This window comes from Oncorhynchus kisutch, linkage group LG28 (genome assembly GCF_002021735.2).
Source record: "Oncorhynchus kisutch isolate 150728-3 linkage group LG28, Okis_V2, whole genome shotgun sequence".
NCBI classification, from domain to species: domain Eukaryota; kingdom Metazoa; phylum Chordata; class Actinopteri; order Salmoniformes; family Salmonidae; genus Oncorhynchus; species Oncorhynchus kisutch.
In genome coordinates, this window is record NC_034201.2 from 29,777,873 (window position 1) to 29,798,018 (window position 20,146).

General features: G+C 45.1%; 1 protein-coding gene across 2 annotated transcripts in view; it reads right to left on the minus strand.

Annotated features, from left to right (window-relative positions):
• LOC109873131 (endothelial cell-selective adhesion molecule) overlaps positions 1–20,146 on the minus strand; it is a 59,251-nt gene that overhangs the window by 21,907 nt on the left and 17,198 nt on the right. The gene's annotated exons all lie outside the window — the stretch shown is intronic.

Below are 20,146 nucleotides of genomic sequence, written 5' to 3' on the forward strand. Positions count from 1 at the left end.
CCCCCCCCCCCCCCCCCCAAGGGAAGAGCAGTGCGTGGCTCATGTAAGCAGGCCCAAATTACAGGAAGGGCTGTAGCTAGGTCCTGTTTACTCCCTCCAGAATCCTACCAGTAGATAAATCTGTAGCTAGCTCTTTGATGAAGGTGCTGGTTTATATAGCGTCCCATCGTGCTAAAAGCTAAGTGGAGGGAGGCACCCATTTAACTTCCTCACCCACCTTATGAACAGCACAAAGTTAAGAGGCAGTCACTTTGTAAGAATGTCTCGTCCCTGTATTATGATGGATGGATGGTGGTGATAACTGGGGGAAGATCTTTTAGAGCCTGTATGAAAGTCCCATAAGTGATTGGGTTTGATGAAGAAATATACTTTCAAAGAACTTCTTACGTCCTCGTGGTGATTACGAGTGTCCCCAATCTAGGGGAATATCGATAATAATCAAAGCAAAAGATGAATCCACGAGCACAGAGATAAATTGAGTCGATCTGATGATTACTGTTCGGCGAAACAGTCCAAGTACTTCTTCTGAAGAGCATTGGACACGCTACAGAGAGAGAGAGAAGCACATCGAATAGGATGGGCGTAGTAGCACAATTCTCATGGAGATAAAGCACCAAAAGGGCTCCAGAGAAAAGTCACCCACTAACACCAGGCACCAAACAGGGAGGGGCTTCCAATAAGAAATACTCATTCTTGTTTTCCATTACAAAATGTTTTCAATTGCATGCCCTAGATTGGGGATCAGGGTCTCCAAATCAAAGCAGTAGGCACTAAGGGCTGAAACAGACTCAGACTTAAAGATTCCCTTTAAGTACATACTGTTTGAGCAATTTAATTATACTGTAGTACTAGGTCTAAGTATTGATCAGGAAATACAAGATTAACAGCACATACACCGAGTGTGACAGACTGGTGGAGTGATTGATATCTGTTTTTTAAACTGTGTGTGAGAGATCACTGGACTTTTAGGCAATAACCATGCAGAATTGTGACCAGCAGGCAATATACTGTAGTCTGTCCACACACACTCCTCTCAGTGACAGACAATGAAGACTTGCTCATAATCTGATAAGGCTCTCTCGTTCCCAGCCCAGTCTTCTAGTATAACTAAAAGAAACAGCACACTTGAGTACTGACCCCATCTCCCAGAAACAGTTTCTCCTGCTCCCTTCTTGGCTTATCTGTACAGCCTTCCAGTCGAGAGAGACAAGAAAAACAGTTTAGTCACATGCATGTTTACTGCGTATGTGTGCTAGTGGATTTGCTAATGTGTGTTTGTGTTTAGTGGGAATATATTTGGGTGCATGTGTAGCGTAGTGTGTATGTGTAGCGGTGATGTGCAGGGTTGGTAAAGACAGAGGCTGAGCTTGGAGGAGCTCTGAGCACAGACACGTTGAGGTTAATTGAAGCAGTAATGACAGCTTTGAGTTGGATCTGATTGGGATGGTCTTTTGGGGGGGACAGAGTGAGAGACAGGGTGGGTATTACCGATGCGCTTGTAATGTGTATTGGCAGAGGGAAATCAGGTACAGACTTCCGAAGCTTAAATGGTCTTCATATAGACAGATAACAAAAAGCCTTCATATACCCAATAGGCTATATTCCTATGATGACGATAAGTAAGTATGATGAGGAAGCAACAGCTCTGTTTCCATTCCAAAGAATGAATGTTGCCTCAAAGACCACACAATTTTACATGATCATGTCACTCAATAGTAAGATTTACAAGAAACATGGGTTTTGCTAAGTCCTGAAAGAAGAATACTCATTTGAGAGAAAATCGTTTTGAGTAGAGTGCTGCTGATCTACTGCAAAGCTCAGAAGTCAGCATCCTCTACACAGGGGCAAAATTAAAGAACCCCTCCCTCAGACTCTTCCTTTACATTGTCCAGATCGAGGCACACAGGAAAAACCTGGGCCTTCTGATAGCGAGATCAGGATCGGGCCGTGCTCCAGAATTAGCAGTGTCTGTCAGAGAAGCACAGGTCAAGAAGGAAATGACAGACAGGAAGCCAGCTAGTCACACACAGCTGTGGACACCTGGCTTCAAAAACAGGCATTCTGCGATACGACTTCCTCCCAAGACCTCTGGTAACTTACCTCACATTTGTTCTACAATTGTGACCTGTGATGTCATATCATGATGGGCCAAATGTAATCTGCACCGAGTCGGTGTAGGAACTGGGGGAAAAGTGTAGAACTGTAAAAGCATAAATATAATAATGAAATTGACAGCTCGGTACAATACTTATAGCACTATTCCATATGATCTGTTACTACTTTTAGATTGGATCTTTTAGATTGGATCTAAAATATAGATTAAAAAAATCTGCGTCTTACTCAAAATGTAAAGTAACGGAACACAATGCATACTTTAGTGTCGAACACTACAGTGCATAATCCATCCATTCATAACGCCATACAAGATAGACAACCTCAACTCTTCGAAACCCATGTGCTTCATCTTGAAACAAGCCATTATGTCTCAGTCCATGGTGATGAAAATAAATTACATGGTGTTGTTAGGTAATGGATTGGAACGTTACCCGGCCTTCACAACGCCATCTGATCTCTTCAGGGATCTGAACAGACAGACTGACGGGAAGATCAATCTGCACAATACTGAAAAGGTGGCAATCCTCTAAGGACACATTGGATTATAGCCATGGCGAAGCCTGAGCTGTGACATATCAACACACTGGCTTCAGTATCTGATTCTAGTGTGCTGTGTAAGAGCAAGTGGGTTTGTGAGTTAGAGAGATACTGTGTACGTTTCTGTGAGTGTGCACGTGTGTCTGCTAACTTTTCTACTCTAATCAAACTCTGTCTGGGATCATCTGGCAGTTGTCATCAGGGCTGTCATGGTTCTCCGTTGTAGTTCGGTGTTGGGTATGGGTGGTCGGTGTCAGTGGTCACTAGGGAATCTGATTGTGTCTTGACATGTGTATGACAGTAAGAGGCCTAGAGGACAGGAGTGGGGTTAAGGTGGAGGGGGAAAAGGTTACATTAGGTAGGGATGCAGTAGAATGGGAAAAAAAAGTAGAAATGATCATTGCTGATTATCAAACAGTGTGGTTACCGAAAGCCTATCCATTTTCAATGCTGTTCCACCAACCTCAGCCAAAATCTCAACACAACCACTGGTTAGGAGTTTAGTGAGAGTTCAGTAGTGGATATAGGCTCAGTGGAAAGCAAACAAACAGTCTTTAGAGCGCAGGGACTATCGTGATAAAAAAAAAAGGCCAGCAGCAGAAAGATGAGTCTTTGATGAAGGAGTGAAAGGTTGGCGAAGGGCTAGGCTTTGGGGCGGCAGGTAGCCTAGTGGTTAGAGCATTGGGCCAGAAACTGAAAGGTTGCTGGATCGAATCCCTGAGTTGACAAGGTAAAAAAATAAGTTGTTCTGCCCCTGAACAAGGCAGTTAACCCACTGTTCCCCGGTAGGCCATCATTGCAATTAAGAATTTGTTCTTAACCGACTTGCCTAGTTAGATTAAAATGTTTTGGGCAGGGAGGACCTCAGAGGGGACTCAGGTGAGTCCTGTGGCTGCCAGAACACAGTTAAAAGCAGGGTGGCAAGTGTGAGGACTGCCCCACTGGCATGACGTCAGCATAATCACCCTACCAAGGTGGCTAATACTTGAGGGAATACCAGACCCCAAAACACCATATGTTGTCTATGGCCTTGTCATGTCCATGTAGCCAAGTGCTTATTACTCCTAGCGCCCATCCCATCACGCTCCTAGGAAGACAAGGCAGTACAGAACAGAACGAGGCTAGCACTGCACACGCCAAACTATTTCAGGCTGATTATGGTATACAGCTGCATCAGACCTGGATTCAATCTTACAGAAACAATAATTACAATGTGTTAAATATTTAAGATGCTGACTTACATGCCCTTGAGAAGACGGGAGAGGAGGGATTCAATATCAAAGATAAGGCGGAGTGAGGCATTAATCTTGTTTTGACGTGGCCATAGATATCAGCTCACTCAAATGACAGCGACAACACAGGCCTGGTGTAGCAATACTAAATTGGGGCTGTTCAACATGCTAATAACACCCAATAGAAGCAATCTGTGATGTCCCTTTCAGTAAACCTTTTTCACCCCCTCTCGAACAAAAGAAGAAACATCCTGGTTGGCCAAGATTAGAAAGACATAATGCCACTGGAACAGGTTCTCATATCCCTTACAAAAAAGTGTACTGCAGTAACACTGCAAAATTACTGCAGTAAAAAAATATATATATATATATATATTTTGGATGCAAAATTTGCAGCATACTGCAGTGACTGCATTTTATTTTCGTAAGGGAGGAATCAGAGGGAAAGCCTCAAAATTGAGAAGCTAAATAGACAGGTTATGGTGTTACGAGCGACTAAAACGAGAAATGCCACAATCTGCAACTGAGACAAGAGGCGAATCACTGGGGCTGGATTACATTACTGAGGACTTTCCCCCATACCCTGTCAGATCGGTTTACTGACGCTTTCTGTAAATATACTGGCCTGGATTTATAGCGGGATACGTGCTCTTAACCCGATACACACAGGAATGACTAAATTTATAAAACTAACAATTTAATTTATTTGACCAGGTAGGCTAGTTGAGAACAAGTTCTCATTTGCAACTGTGACCTGGCCAAGATAAAGCAAAGCAGTTTGACACAGAGTTACACATGGAATAAACAAGCAGTCAATAATACAGTAGAAAAAGTCTATATACAGCATGTACAAATGAGGTAGGATAAGGGAGGCAGGGCAATAAATAGTCTATGGTGGCGAAGTAATTACAATATAGCAATTAAACACTGGAATGTTAGATGTGCAGAAGATTAATGTGCAAATAGAGTTACTGGGGTGCAAAGGAGCAAGATAAATAAATAACAGTATGGGGATGAGGTAGTTGGATGGGCTATTTTACTTTGAACACGTTCCACAACGAGTAGTAAAACAAAGACTTCAAAACTGACATATTTTTACAAATCCTCAGTCGACAAGGTGTGCCGATTGTTACAGAGCCTATAAAAACAAACACGCTCCGGACATCACATTTCCAATTGGGAGTCACATCTGCCTGAGGTTTTTGGCATGGCAAGAATTTTTTTCCTTGCAGAAAAAAAGTACATTTGCACAGTAATGTATCTCTGACCTTGAGCCGCTTTACTGGGCTGAAATGCGTAGTTGTCTGTTCACTGCCAAGACCACCAGTAGCATTTGCTTAACCCTACTTAGGACTCTTAACAGGGCATAGCTTTCATACACAACTCCCCTGAACATTCAGAAAAAGATTAGCAAATTTGTTGAATTCTGGTCAGCACAGCTAGGGTGGCCTTTCGATGTCTGTGGGGGATATGGACCAAGTTTTTGCGTATGAAGCGTTTGAGGCACATCATGTAATACACAGACATATTAGCCCATTGTTCTGGTGATTGTTCAAATGTTGTGTTTTTAGACAAGGTTTACAGGGGGGGGGGGGGGGGGGTTGAAATCTGCTTGGTACGTGCAGCTTATTACAGATTTACCACAAGGGAACTATGCTTGTGCCGAGTTGCTCGGAGACCTCGGTATGGCTATGGGAGATATGACTGGTCATTGCCATGTTCGTATGCCTAGTCGGTCCGTTATCACGTCAGCCACCAGACGCTGGTGGGCAAAATGAGGTGCTACAATTGTTCACTATTCTATTGTACACTATAAGAGTGGGGTGCATTTGTATCTTTCACCATTCAAAGCTCTGACTATAGGACCCTTGAACCACATGCACATCTGTTTGACTAAATATACAATGACAGACTGATGCTTTAAATAATCTGGATCCAGCAGGGTTGATTATTACAGTTTGAGAAGCCGTCTGCACCAGCAGGAGCGTGAATGAGCGTTGACTCAATACGGTCCCGAGCTGCTGTGAGAAGCCACCTTCCACTGAGGAGTCAGTGGTACAGCAGGACGTGGCATAGCTAAGCATCAGGGGGAAAGAACTTGCTCAATGTGATAATATGGATCAAATACCGCAATATGGAAACGCAGACATCATGTAACATCAACAATGACAAAATCCTCCACAAAGATTGTGTGATATGAGACAAAGAACAATCTCCATTCCATCAAAACAAGACTCGTCTATACAGGCTATTCAACACGTCAGTGGATGATGCATTTGATTGTCAAGCATGTAGTAATATGAATATGTAAGACTGAGTGACAGACAGTGGAGAAGTCAGAGGAGTGAAACGAGACGTTGACGAAAGATCGCTCTCAGACAACTGGGACTTGGGCTCACATAAGGAGGTCATATTTTTGCAAACATAGGCACCACCCACAAGATCCCACAGACATACAGTGCCTTCAGGAAGTATTCATACCCCTTAACTTTCTCCAAATTTTGTTGTGAGCTTCCCAGATACAGTTTGTGCAGAAATTCTTCAGTTGTGCAAACCCACAGTCTCAGCTGTCCGGGTGGCTGTCTCAGACGATCCTGCAGGTGAAGAAGCTGGATGTGGACGTCCTGGATTGGCGTGGTTACACGTGTTGTGAGACCGGTTGGATGTACTGTCAAATTCTACAAAACAACATTGGAGGCAGCTTATGGTAGAGAAATTAACATTAAATTATTTGGCAACAGCTCTGGTGGACATAAAATCATTCATGCAGTCAGCATGCCAATTGCACACTCCCTCAAACTTGACATCTGTGGCATTGTGTTGTGTGACAAAACTGCACATTTTAGAGTGGTCTACTGTCCCCAGCACAAGGTGCACCTGTGTAATGTTCAAGCTGTTTAATCAACATCTTAATATGCCACACGTCAGGTGGATGAATTATCTTGACAAAAAGGAGTAAATTGCTCAATAAACAGGGATGTTTATTTTTTTATTTAACTAGTCAGTTAAGAACAAATTATTATTTACAATGACAGCCTACCGGGGAACAGTGGGTTAACTGCCTTGTTCAGGGGCAGAATGACAGATATTTACCTTGTCAGCTTGGGGATTCGATCCAGCAACCTTCCGGTTACTGGCCCAACGCTCTAACCACTAGGTTACCTGCCCCTTGGAGGGAACAAATTTGTGAGAAAAATTTTCTGGGATCTTATTTTAGCTCATAAAACCAACACTTTACATGGTGTTTATATTTTTGTTCAGTATAATATTTTTTTATATTTTTAAATCCACTGACATTATGGGGTATTGTGTGTAGGCTAGTTACACCAAATCTCAATAAAATCAGTTTTAAAATGTCAGGCTGTAACAACGAAATGTGGAAAAAGTCCAGAGGTGAGGGGGGGGGGGGCACAGTGGACAATATTGCTTTGGTGAATGATGACTAGATGCACCAAGCTAGATAAGGAGTGTGTGGGCACAGGGGTTGGTGACAGTTCCACCCTCCGCCGCCTCCCTCCTTGCACCCAGTCCTGTCGCACACTTTGAGATTGGGAGTGCTGGGCCCATGCTAAACCTGCTCGTCACGCTCTAATCCTATCAGCTTTCAAAGCCATCTCTGAAGGTAAGGCCCCCAAAGACAGGCAGAACCTCAGGCCAGAGGGAAAATGACTTAGTGATGACTCATGAAAAAAATAAAGTCTGACAATTAAAAAAATAATCTATACATGCATGCAGACATGAACACACATGGCTATAAATACATCATATGACTGACAGCCAACATGCCCATATGATATGTTTTGGCTGAAGTTCTGAGGTGTTTTTGAATTGATAAAAATAATTACATGGCGAAGCCAAACGGTTAATGTTCATTGTGCATCATTTCAGTATAACCAGGTAGGCATACATGAAGCCCACAACTACATCAAAGTCATGGCAAACATGATATCTTCTTAAAAAGTAAGTCTGGGAGACAGAGCTGTTTGAGCCTTCCCTCTCTGGGTTCACTTACTGGATATCTGAAATGCTTAATGAAAAAAAGATTCCTGAAGGCTCTGTAGTCTAATGGGGAGCCAGATAGAAAGGGAAAAGTGCTCTACTCCCATCCAGGTAAGGGTCCAGGCCCAGCGCCAAAATGGCACCTTATTCAATATATAGTGCACTACTTTTGACCCTATGGGTCCTGGTCAACCGTAGTGCACTAATAGGAAATAAGGTGTCATTTGGGCCAGAATGTGACACCGTGATGAATGACAAGCATCGCCAGTCTGTCTCTGGCGTCACCCAACGCCCTTCCCACAAGACAATAGACTTTGAAAGTAGGACTTGAGATGCCTCATCAACCCCCCCCCCCCACATTCTCTCCACAAGCTTTTATTTTCTACTACTCTCCTGAAGCTGAAAATGTTTGTCCTTCCACATTCCACAGGCCACAATCAACAGCCTGATCAACTCTATGCAAAGGAGAGGTGTCACACTGCATGAGGCATGTGGTCACACCAGATACTCACTTTTCTGATCCATGCCCCTACCTATTTTTTAAGGCATCGGTGACCAACAGCTGTATTCCCGGTCATGTGAAATCCATAGATTAAGGCCTAATAAATGTATTTCAATTGACTGATTTCCTTATATGAACTGTAACTCAGTAAACTATGAAATTGTTGCATATTGTGTTTATATTTTGTTCAGTGTATAACTGATCAAAGGAAGACTGCTGTTTGGTTTTGCGGTGCAATCGCTGACAAAGTCATCCTCTGTGTATGGTTCTCATCCTTGAGTTTGCTGGTTTGTTATCCTTTCATAAACGATCAGCGGAATGTCATCTCTTCACGGGAATGACTAACCCACCAACAATGGTTTAGTGGTATTCTCTATGCTAGGAATAGCCGCATCCTAGCTGCGTCCTTAGAGCATGCGCAGACCAGCTGGCGGGTGTGTTTACGGACATATTCAATCAATCATTATCCCAGTCTGCTGTCCCCACATGCTTCAAGAGGGCCACTATTGTTCCTGTTCCCAAGAACGCTAAGGTAACTGAGCTAAATGACTACCGCCCCGTAGCACTCACATCTGTAATCATGAAGTGCTTTGAGAGACTAGTCAAGGACCATATCACCTCCACCCTGCCCGACACCCTAGACCTACTCCAATTTGCTTACCGCCCCAATAGGTCCACATACCATGCAATCGCAACCACACTGCCCTAACCCATCTGGACAAGAGGAAGACCTATGTGAGAATGCTGTTCATCGACTACAGCTCAGCATTCAACACCATAGTACCCTCCAAACTCGTCATTAAGCTCGAGACTCTGGGTCTCAACCCCGCCTTGTACAACTGGGTACTGGATTTCCTGACGGGCCGCCCCCAGGTGGTGAAGGTAGGTAACATCTCCATCCCACTGATCCTCAACACTGGGGACCCACAAGGGTGCATTCTGAGCCCTCTCCTGTACTCCCTGTTCACCCACGACTGCGTGGCTATGCACGCCTCCAACTCAATCAAGTTTGCGGACGACACTAGTGGTAGGCTTGATTACCAACAACGACGAGACGGCCTACAGGGAGGAGGTGAGGGCTCTCGGAGTGTGGAGTCAGGAAAATAACCTCACACTCAACGTCAACAAAACTAAGGAGATGATTGTAGACTTCAGGAAACAGCAGAGGGAGCACCCTCCGATCCACATCGATGGGACAGTAGTGGAGAGGGTAGTAAGTTAAGTTCATTGGCGTACACGTCACGGACAAACTGAATTGGTCCACCCACACAGACAGCGTGGTGAAGAAGGCGCAGCAGCACCTCTTCAACGTCAGGAGGCTGAAGAAATCCGGCTTGTCACCAAAAGCACACAAACTTCTACAGATGCATGATCGAGAGCATCCTGTCTGGCTGTATCACAGCCTGGTACGGCAACTGCTCCGCCCACAACCATAAGGCTCTCCAGAGGGTAGTGAGGTCTGCACAATTCACCCCCGGGGGCAACCTACCTGCCCTCCAGGACACCTACACCACCCGATGTCACAGGAAGAACATAATCATCAAGGACAACCACCACCCAAGCAACTGCCTGTTCACACCGCTATCATCAAGAAGGTGAGGTCAGTACAGGTGCATCAAAGCAGGGACCGAGAGACTGAAAAACAGCTTCTATCGCAAGGCCATCAGACTGTTAAACAGCCACCACTAACATTGAGTGGCTGCTGCCAACATACTGATGCAACACCAGCCACTTTAATAATGGAAAATGTATGTAAAAAATATATCACTAGCCACTTTAAACTATGCCACTTAATAGAATGTTTACATAGTGGGGCAAAAAAGTATTTAGTCAGCCACCAATTGTGCAAGTTCTCCCACTTAAAAAGATGAGGCCTGTAATTTTCATAGGTACACTTCAACTATGACAGAACATGAGAAAAAAAAAATCCAGAATATCACATTGTAGGATTTTTAATGAATTTATTTGCAAATTATGGTGGAAAATAAGTATTTGGTCAATAACAAAAGTTTCTCAATACTTTGTTATATACCCTTTGTTGGCAATGACAGAGGTCAAACGTTTTCTGTAAGTCTTCATGAGGTTCACACACACTGTTGCTGGTATTTTGGCCCATTCCTCCATGCAGATCTCCTCTAGATCAGTGATGTTTTGGGGCTGTTGCTGGGCAACACAGACTTTCAACTCCCTCCAAAGATTTTCTATGGGGTTGAGATCTGGAGACTGGCTAGGCCACTCCAGGACCTTGAAATGCTTCTTACGAAGCCACTCCTTCATTGCCCGGGCGGTGTGTTTGGGATCATTGTCATGCTGAAAGACCCAGCCACGTTTCATCTTCATTGCCCTTGTTGATGGAAGGAGGTTTTCACTCAAAATATCACGACACATGGCCCCATTCATTCTTTCCTTTACACGGATCAGTCATCCTGGTCCCTTGCAGAAAAACAGCCCCAAAGCATGATGTTTCCACCCCCATGCTTCACAGTAGGTATGGTGTTCTTTGGATGCAACTCAGCCTTCTTTGTCCTCCAAACACGACGAGTTGAGTTTTTACCAAAAAGTTATATTTTGGTTTCATCTGACCAGGATGACTGATCAGTCTCCCAATCTTCTTCTAGATCATCCAAATGCTCTCTAGCAAACTTCAGACGGGCCTGGACATGTACTGGCTTAAGCAGGGGGACACGTCTGGCACTGCAGGATTTGAGTCCCTGGTGGCGTAGTGTGTTACTGATGGTAGGCTTTGTTACTTTGGTCCCAGCTCTCTGCAGGTCATTCACTAGGTCCCCCCGTGTGGTTCTGGGATTTTTGCTCACCGTTCTTGTGATCATTTTGACCCCATGGGGTGAGATCTTGCGTGGGGCCCCAGATCGAGGGACATTATCAGTGGTCTTGTAGGTCTTCCATTTCCTAATAATTGCTCCCACAGTTGATTTCTTCAAACCAAGCTGCTTACCTATTGCAGATTCAGTCTTTCCAGCCTTGTGCAGGTCTACAATTTTGTTTCTGGTGTCCTTTGACAGCTCTTTGGTCTTGGCCATAGTGGAGTTTGGAGTGTGACTGTTTGAGGTTGTGGACAGGTGTCTTTTATACTGATAACAAGTTCAAACAGGTGCCATTAATACAGGTAACGAGTGGAGGACAGAGGAGCCTCTTCAAGAAGAAGTCTGTCTCTACAGGTCTGTGAGAGCCAGAAATCTTGCTCGTTTGTAGACCAAATACTTATTTTCCACCATAATTTGCAAATAAATTCATTAAAAATCCTACAATGTGATTTTCTGGATTTTCTGCCCTCATTTTGTCTGTCATAGTTGAAGTGTACCTATGATGAAAATTACAGGCCTCTCATCTTTTTAAGTGGGAGAACTTGCACAATTGGTGGCTGACAACTTTTTTGCCCCACTGTATATTACTCATCTCATATACTGTACTCTATACCATCTACTGCATCTTGCCATCTTTATGTAATACATGTATCACTAGTCACTTTAAACAATGCCACTTATGTTTATATACCATACATTACTCATCTCATATGCATATACTGTACTCTATACCATCTACTGCATCTTGCCTATGCCGTTCTGTACCATCACTCATTCATATATCTTTATGTACATATTCTTTATCCCTTTATACACACAAGTGTAAGGGAGTTGTTGTGGAATTGTTAGGTTAGATTACTCGTTGGTTATTACTGCATTGTCGGAACGAGAAGCACAAGCATTTCACATGCTAACCATGTGTATGTGACAAATAAAATTTGATTTGGATATGCTGTAGGAAATGTAGTTCAGAGCGAATATTTAATTCCTGTGCGACCTATGATAAAGCTGGGACACAAACTGATGACTTTGAATTGGTAGCCTCTATCTGGGAAAATAATACTTTGTTGCTCTTCAGACCACACAATTACCCCTCTGATCCCAGCTTTTCAATATTTCATCATAGAAACCCCCAGATGCTTTTCTCCAGCTACAATGAGGATTCACTGGTGCATACACTCTGGTCCAGACCAGCAGTCTCCTGTATTGAGATTGCGTTAAATTGAGAATCCAGAGATGCCTTTTTTCCCAAATAAATACATTGTGTTATTGGGGGTGGGATCAGTGCGGATGGAATTGTGCGTGGCCGCGGAATGTTCCCGGGAGTTTATCTGGGAATCCCAGGCTGCCGGGAGAGGAAGTGGGGTGTCAGGGAAGAGGAAAAGGCCAGGACGCAGAGCTTTCCTGCTGATAAACAGCACCAGGGGATCGGCTCTTCTCTAGAGCATTTCACTATTCCATTTACCCCCCCTCTTCTGTATCTGAGGGTCTAAATTTAACTTAAAAGAAATTCAGCCAAAAAAGTCAGTGTGATTTGTTGTCCATTGGCTTACATTCAGAATAACAAATGGAGACTTATTTCAATGTAGATGTAGTACCAAAGGTTTATGTCTAATATAATGCAAGTTTGTTTCCATCTCTTTAACTATTCATGGGGTGGGGTGAACAACTCCCTGTGTGGAGTGCAGAAGCTGGGAATTGTCATAATTATGTTCCATGGTGAACATTTAAAACCTTTAGCTACCATTTTAAACCACTGGACATGAATACAAGAAGAGTGAAGTGTCGGTCTGAAGGGCACCAAAAGCACTAGAAAATATATCTAGGTGTAAACGTTTCGATGAGTAAACAATTTCCCCAAACTGCAGACAAAATGTATCTGCAGTAATAAGAATACAACACCCTGACCCAACTAAGTGCAGTTCTTAGAAACCAAGGGGAAAATGTAATCTTTGGGCACCAATAACCACCATCAGTCTTTTCTCTGCTGAATGAACACAGGGGGACTGTGGTCGCATCAAAAGGCATGAGAAGCTATCAGAGATGTTAGCTAGCTGAGAGGCTACATGGCCAACCACAATTTCTGTATGGAAAGAGCAGCGAGTGGCTCAACAAGTCACTCCAGAGTGACTCCTCCCCACTTATGCTTTCTAAGCTTACAGGTATGGACATCGTATGCAATGTGCCAGGCTTCTAGATCACATGTTAAACTCATTCCACGGCTAGCCGAGTGTCTGCAGGTTTTGGGTCCTCCCTTTTACTTGATTGATGGAGGGGGGGGGATATAAAAAAAAAATACTTTCCCCAATCACCAGTTATTCAGACCAACTAGAGTGTATCTGAATTATATACTCAGTTCTGTATGACTGGAATCATATTGCCACAAGTGCAGTGCCTTCAGAAAGTAGTCCATCACGTGGACTGGGAGATGTTTCGTATTGCGTCAGACAACAACATTGACGAATACGCTGATTCGGTGTGCGAGTTCATTAGAACGTGCGTTGAAGATGTCGTTCCCATAGCAACGATTAAAACATTCCCTAACCAGAAACCGTGGATTGATGGCAGCATTCGTGTGGAACTGAAGGCGCGAACCACTGCTTTTAAATCAGGGCAAGGTGTCTGGTAACATGACTGAATACAAACAGTGCAGCTATTCCCTCCGCAAGGCTATCAAACAAGCTAAGCGCCAGTACAGAGACAAAGTAGAATCTCAATTCAACGGCTCAGACACAAGAGGCATGTGGCAGGGTCTACAGTCAATCACGGACTACAGGAAGAAACCCAGCCCAGTCACGGACCAGGATGTCTTGCTCCCAGGCAGACTAAATAACTTTTTTGCCCGCTTTGAGGACAATACAGTGCCACTGACACGGCCTGCAATGAAAACATGCGGTCTCTCCTTCACTGCAGCCGAAGTGAGTAAGACATTTAAACGTGTTAACCCTCGCAGGGCTGCAGGCCCAGACGGCATCCCCAGCCGGCCCTCAGAGCATGCGCAGACCAGCTGGCCGGTGTGTTTACGGACATATTCAACCAATCCCTATACCAGTCTGCTGTTCCCACATGCTTCAAGAGGGCCACCATTGTTCCTGTTCCCAAGAAAGCTAAGGTAACTGAGCTAAACGACTACCGCCCCGTAGCACTCACATCCGTCATCATGAAGTGCTTTGAGAGACTAGTCAAGGACCATATCACCTCCACCCTACCCGACACCCTTGACCCACTCCAATTTGCTTACCGCCCAAATAGGTCCACAGACGATGCAATCTCAACCACACTGCACACTGCCCTAACCCATCTGGACAAGAGGAATACCTATGTGAGAATGCTGTTCATCGACTACAGCTCGGCATTCAACACCATAGTACCCTCCAAGCTCGTCATCAAGCTTGAGACCCTGGGTCTCGACCCCGCCCTGTGCAACTGGGTACTGGACTTCCTGACGGGCCGCCCCCAGGTGGTGAGGGTAGGCAACAACATCTCCTCCCCGCTGATCCTCAACACTGGGGCCCCACAAGGGTGCGTTCTGAGCCCTCTCCTGTACTCCCTGTTCACCCACGATTGCGTGGCCACGCACGCCTCCAACTCAATCATCAAGTTTGCGGACGACACAACAGTGGTAGGCTTGATTACCAACAACGACGAGACGGCCTACAGGGAGGAGGCGAGGGCCCTCGCAGGAAAATAACATCACACTCAACGTCAACAAAACTAAGGAGATGATTGTGGACTTCAGGAAACAGCAGAGGGAACACCCCCCCATCCACATCGATGGAACAGTAGTGGAGAGGGTAGCAAGTTAAGTTCCTCGGCATACACATCACAGACAAACTGAATTGGTCCACTCACACAGACAGCATCGTGAGGAAGGCGCAGCAGCGCCTCTTCAACCTCAGGAGGCTGAAGAAATTTGGCTTGTCACCAAAAGCACTCACAAACTTCTACAGATGCACAATCGAGAGCATCCTGGCGGGCTGTATCACCGCCTGGTATGGCAACTGCACCGCCCTCAACCGTAAGGCTCTCCAGAGCGTAGTGAGGTCTGCACAACGCATCACCGGGGGCAAACTACCTGCCCTCCAGGACACCTACACCACCCGATGCTACAGGAAGGCCATAAAGATCATCAAGGACATCAACCACCCGAGCCACTGCCTGTTCACCCCGCTGTCATCCAGAAGGCGAGGTCAGTACAGGTATATCAAAGCTGGGACCGAGAGACTGAAAAACAGCTTCTATCTCAAGGCCATCAGACTGTTAAACAGCCACCACTAACATTGAGTGGCTACTGCCAACACACTGTCAATGACACTGACTCTACTCCAGCCACTTTAATCATGGGAATTGATGGGAAATGTAAATATAGCACTAGCCACTTTAAACAATGCTACCTTATATAATGTTACTTACCCTACATTATTCATCTCATATGCATACGTAGATACTGTACTCTATATCATCGACTGCATCCTTATGTAATACATGTATCACTAGCCACTTTAACTATGCCACTTTGTTTACATACTCATCTCATATGTATATACTGTACTCGATATCATCTACTGTATCTTGCCTATGCTGCTCTGTACCATCACTCATTCATATATCCTTATGTACATATTCTTTATCCCCTTACACTGTGTATAAGACAGTAGTTTTTTTTGGAATTGTTAGTTAGATTACTTGTTCGTTATTACTGCATTGTCGGAACTAGAAGCACAAGCATTTCGCTACACTCGCATTAACATCTGCTAACCATGTGTATGTGACAAATAAAATTTGATTTGATAGTCAGGCCCCTTGACCTTTTCCACAGTTACGTTACAGCCTTATTCTAAAATGTAATAAATTGCATTTTCTCCCCCCAATACGCCATAATGACAAAGCAAAAAGTTATTTTAAATAAATTATCACATTTTACATGTTTTTAGACCCTTTACTAGGTACCTTGTTGAAGCACCTTTGACAATGACTACAGCATTGTGTCTACTTTGGTATGACGCTACAAGCTTAGTACACCTGTATTTTGAGAGTTTCTTCCATTCTTCTCTGCAGATCCTCTCAAGTTCTGTGAATTTGGATGGGGAACATTGCTGCACAGCTATTTGCTGGTCTTTCCTGAGATGTTCGATCAGGTTCAAGTCTGGGCTCTGGCTGGGCCACTCAAGGACATTGAGACTCGTCTCGAAGCCACTCCTGCATCATCTTGGCTGTGTGCTTAGGGTCATTGTCCTGGTGCTGAACCTTCACCCCAGTGAGGACCTGAGCGCTCTGGAGCAGGTTTTCATCAAGGATCTCTATACTTTGCTCAATTTATCTTTCCCCTTGATCCTGACTAGTATCCCAGTCCCTGCCGCTGAAAAACATCCCCACAGCATGATGCTGCCACCATCATTCTTCAACGTAGGGATGGTGCCAGGTTGACTACAGACATGGCATTCAGGCCAAAGAGTTCAAGCTTGGTTACATCAGACCAGATAATCTTGTTTCTCAAGGTCTGAGAGTCTTTAAGTGCCTTTTGACAAACTGCAAGTGGGCAGTCATGTGCCTTTTACTGAAGAGTGGTTTTCGTCTGGCCACTACCGTAATGGCCTGATTGGTGGAGTGCTGCAGAGATGGTTGTCCTTCTGGATGGTTCTCCCATCTCCACAGAGGAACTCTGGAGCTCTGTCAGAGTGACCATCAAGTTCATGGTCACCTCCCTGACCAAGGCCCTTAGCCCATGACTGCTCAGTTTGGCTGGGTGGCCAGTTCTACCAAGAGTCTTGGTGGTTCCAAACTTCTTCCATTTAAGAATGATGGGGGCCACTGTGTTCTTGTGGACCTTCAATGCTGCAGAAAGTTTTTGGTACCCTTCCCCAGGTCTGTGCCGACAATACTGTCTTGGAGCGTTACGGACAATTCCTTCAACCTCATGGCTTGGTTTTTGCTCTGACATGCACGGTCAACTGTGGGACCCCATATAGACAGGTGTGCCTTTCCAAATCATGTCCAATCTATTGAAACATTTACCACAGGTGGCCTCTAATCAAGTCTTAGAAACAAAGACGATCAATGGAAACAGGATGCACCGGAGCTCAATTTCGAGTCTTCTGGCAAAGGGTCTGAACACAAAAGGTATGTTTATTTTACATTTGCAAACATTTCTAAAAACCTGGTTTTCACTGTCATTATAGAGTATTGTGTATAGATATATAAAAATATTTAATCAATTTCAGAATAGGGCTGTAACGTAACAAAATGTGGAAAAAGTCAAGGGGTCTGAATACTTTCCGAGGGCACTGTAAGTCCTCTTCCCCCTGCACAAGGGAATCTAGGCTATTGGGTTGAGATGGAAATTCTATGGGTCTTCATAGTAGTTTATTTTATGACCAAGACCCACACACACCCCCGACACACCAAAAGTGCTTAAGATGAGTACTGCAGGTGAGGGGAAAGTCGATACATATCTAGGACCCCCAGTAAAAGTCTGTAAAATATGTTAGCACACACACACACACACACACACACAACCTCTCCCACCTGTTCAGAAGGCTGAAGACATTTGACTTGGCCCCCCAAGACCCTCAAACGTTTACAGATGCACAGTCGAGAGCATCCCGTCGGGCTGTATCACAGCCTGGTATGGCAACTGCACTGCCCGCAACCACAGGGCTCTCCAGAGGGTGGTGCGGCCTGCCCAACGCATCACAGGGGGCAAACTACCTGCCCTCCAGGACACCTACAGCACCCAATGTCAGAGGAAGGCCAAAAATATAATCAAGGACAATCAGCCGAGCCAAGGCCTGTTCACACCGCTACCATCAAGAAGGCGAGGTGAGTACAGGTGCGTCAAAGCTTCGATCTCAAGGCCATCACAATTAAAATAGCCATCACTAGCAGACTTCCACTAGGCTACTCAACCCTGCTTCCCTATATACAGACTTGGACTCACTAGCCACGTTAATAAATGGAACACTATAGTCACTTTAATAATGTTTACATACAGTATACATATGAGTAAAGCAGTATTTTAGTCATTGCCACTCCGACATGTCTCAATCTAATATTTATATTTCTTAATTCCATTCTTTAACTATTAGGTGTGTATTGGAAGATACTACTGCACTGTTGGAGCTAGGAACACAAGTATTTCCATACACCCATCTCAACCGAGAGGGCTCAGGAAGGATTGCCTGTGTGTGTCGACTCCATATAATGGACACTCAGCGGGTCCTTCAGAAGCCATGTTCAAGTCCATATACATCTCCAGGATCTGGGCTAACTAAACATTCCTCCATGCAGATCTCCTCTAGAGCAGTGATGTTTTGGGGCTGTTGCTGGGCAACACAGACTTTCAATTCCCTCCAAAGATTTTCTATGGGGTTGAGATCTGGAGACTGGCTAGGCCACTCCAGGACCTTGAAATGCTTCTTACGAAGCCACTCCTTCGTTGCCCGGGCGGTGTGTTTGGGATCATTGTCATGCTGAAAGACCCAGCCACGTTTCATCTTCAATGCCCTTGCTGATGGGAGGTTTTCACTCAATCTCACGATACATGGCCCCATTCATTCTTTCCTTTACAAACATGCTGTTGTGCAAATGGAATAGGCAACAGGTGGAAATTATAGGCAATTAGCAAGACATCCCCAATAAAGGAGTGGTTCTCTGCAGGTGGTGACTACAGACCACTTCTCAGTTCCTATGCTTCCTGGCTGATGTTTTGGTCACTTTTGAATGCTGGCGGTGCTTTCACTCTAGTGGTAGCATAAGACGGAGTCTACAATCCACACAAGTGGCTCAGGTAGTGCAGCTCATCAATGCGAGCTGTGGCAAGAAGGTTTGCTGTGTCTGTCAGCGTAGTGTCCAGAGCATGGAGGCGCTACCAGGAGACAGGCCAGTACATCAGGAGAAGTGGAGGAGGCCGTAGGAGGGCAACAACCCAGCAGCAGGACCGCTACCTCTGCCTTTGTGCAAGGAGGAGCAGGAGGAGCACTGCCAGAGCCCTGCAAAATGACCTCCAGCAGGCCACAAATGTGCATGTGTCTGCTCAAACGGTCAGAAACAGACTCCATGAGGGTGGTATGAGGGCCCGACGTCCACAGGTGGGGGTTGTGCTTACAGCCCAACACCGTGCAGGACGTTTGGCATTTGCCAAAGAACACCAAGATTGGCAAATTCGCCACTGGCGCTGTGTGCCCTTCACAGATGAGTTCACACTGAGCACATGTGACAGAGTCTGGAGACGCCGTGGAGAACGTTCTGCTGCCTGCAACATCCTCCAGCATGACCGGTTTGGTGGTGGGTCAGTCATGGTGTGGGGTGGCATTTCTTTGGGGGGCCGCACAGCCCTCCATGTGCTCACCAGAAGTAGCCTGACTGCCATTAGGTACCGAGATGAGATCCTCAGACCCCTTGTGAGACCATATGCTGGTGCAGTTGGCCCTGGGTTCCTCCTAATGCAAGACAATGCTAGACCTCATGTGGCTGGAGTGTGTCAGCAGTTCCTGCAAGAGGAAGGCATTGATGCTATGGACTGGCCCGCCCGTTCCACAGACCTGAATCCAATTGAGCACATCTGGGACATCATGTCTCGCTCCATCCACCAACGCGACGTTGCACCACAGACTGTCCAGGAGTTGGCGGATGCTTTAGTCCAGGTCTGGGAGGAGATCTCTCAGGAGACCATCCGCCACCTCATCAGGAGCATGCCCAGGCGTTGTAGGGAGGTCATACAGGCCACACACACTACGGAGCCTGATTTTGACTTGTTTTAAGGACATTACATCAACGTTGGATCAGCTTGTAGTGTGGTTTTCCACTTTAATTTTGAGTGTGACTCCAAATCCAGACCTCCAGACCATGGGTTGATATAATTATCAATGGAAATCAAATTTGTGATTTTGTTGTCAGCACATTCAACTATGTAAAGATAAGTATTTAATAAGAATATT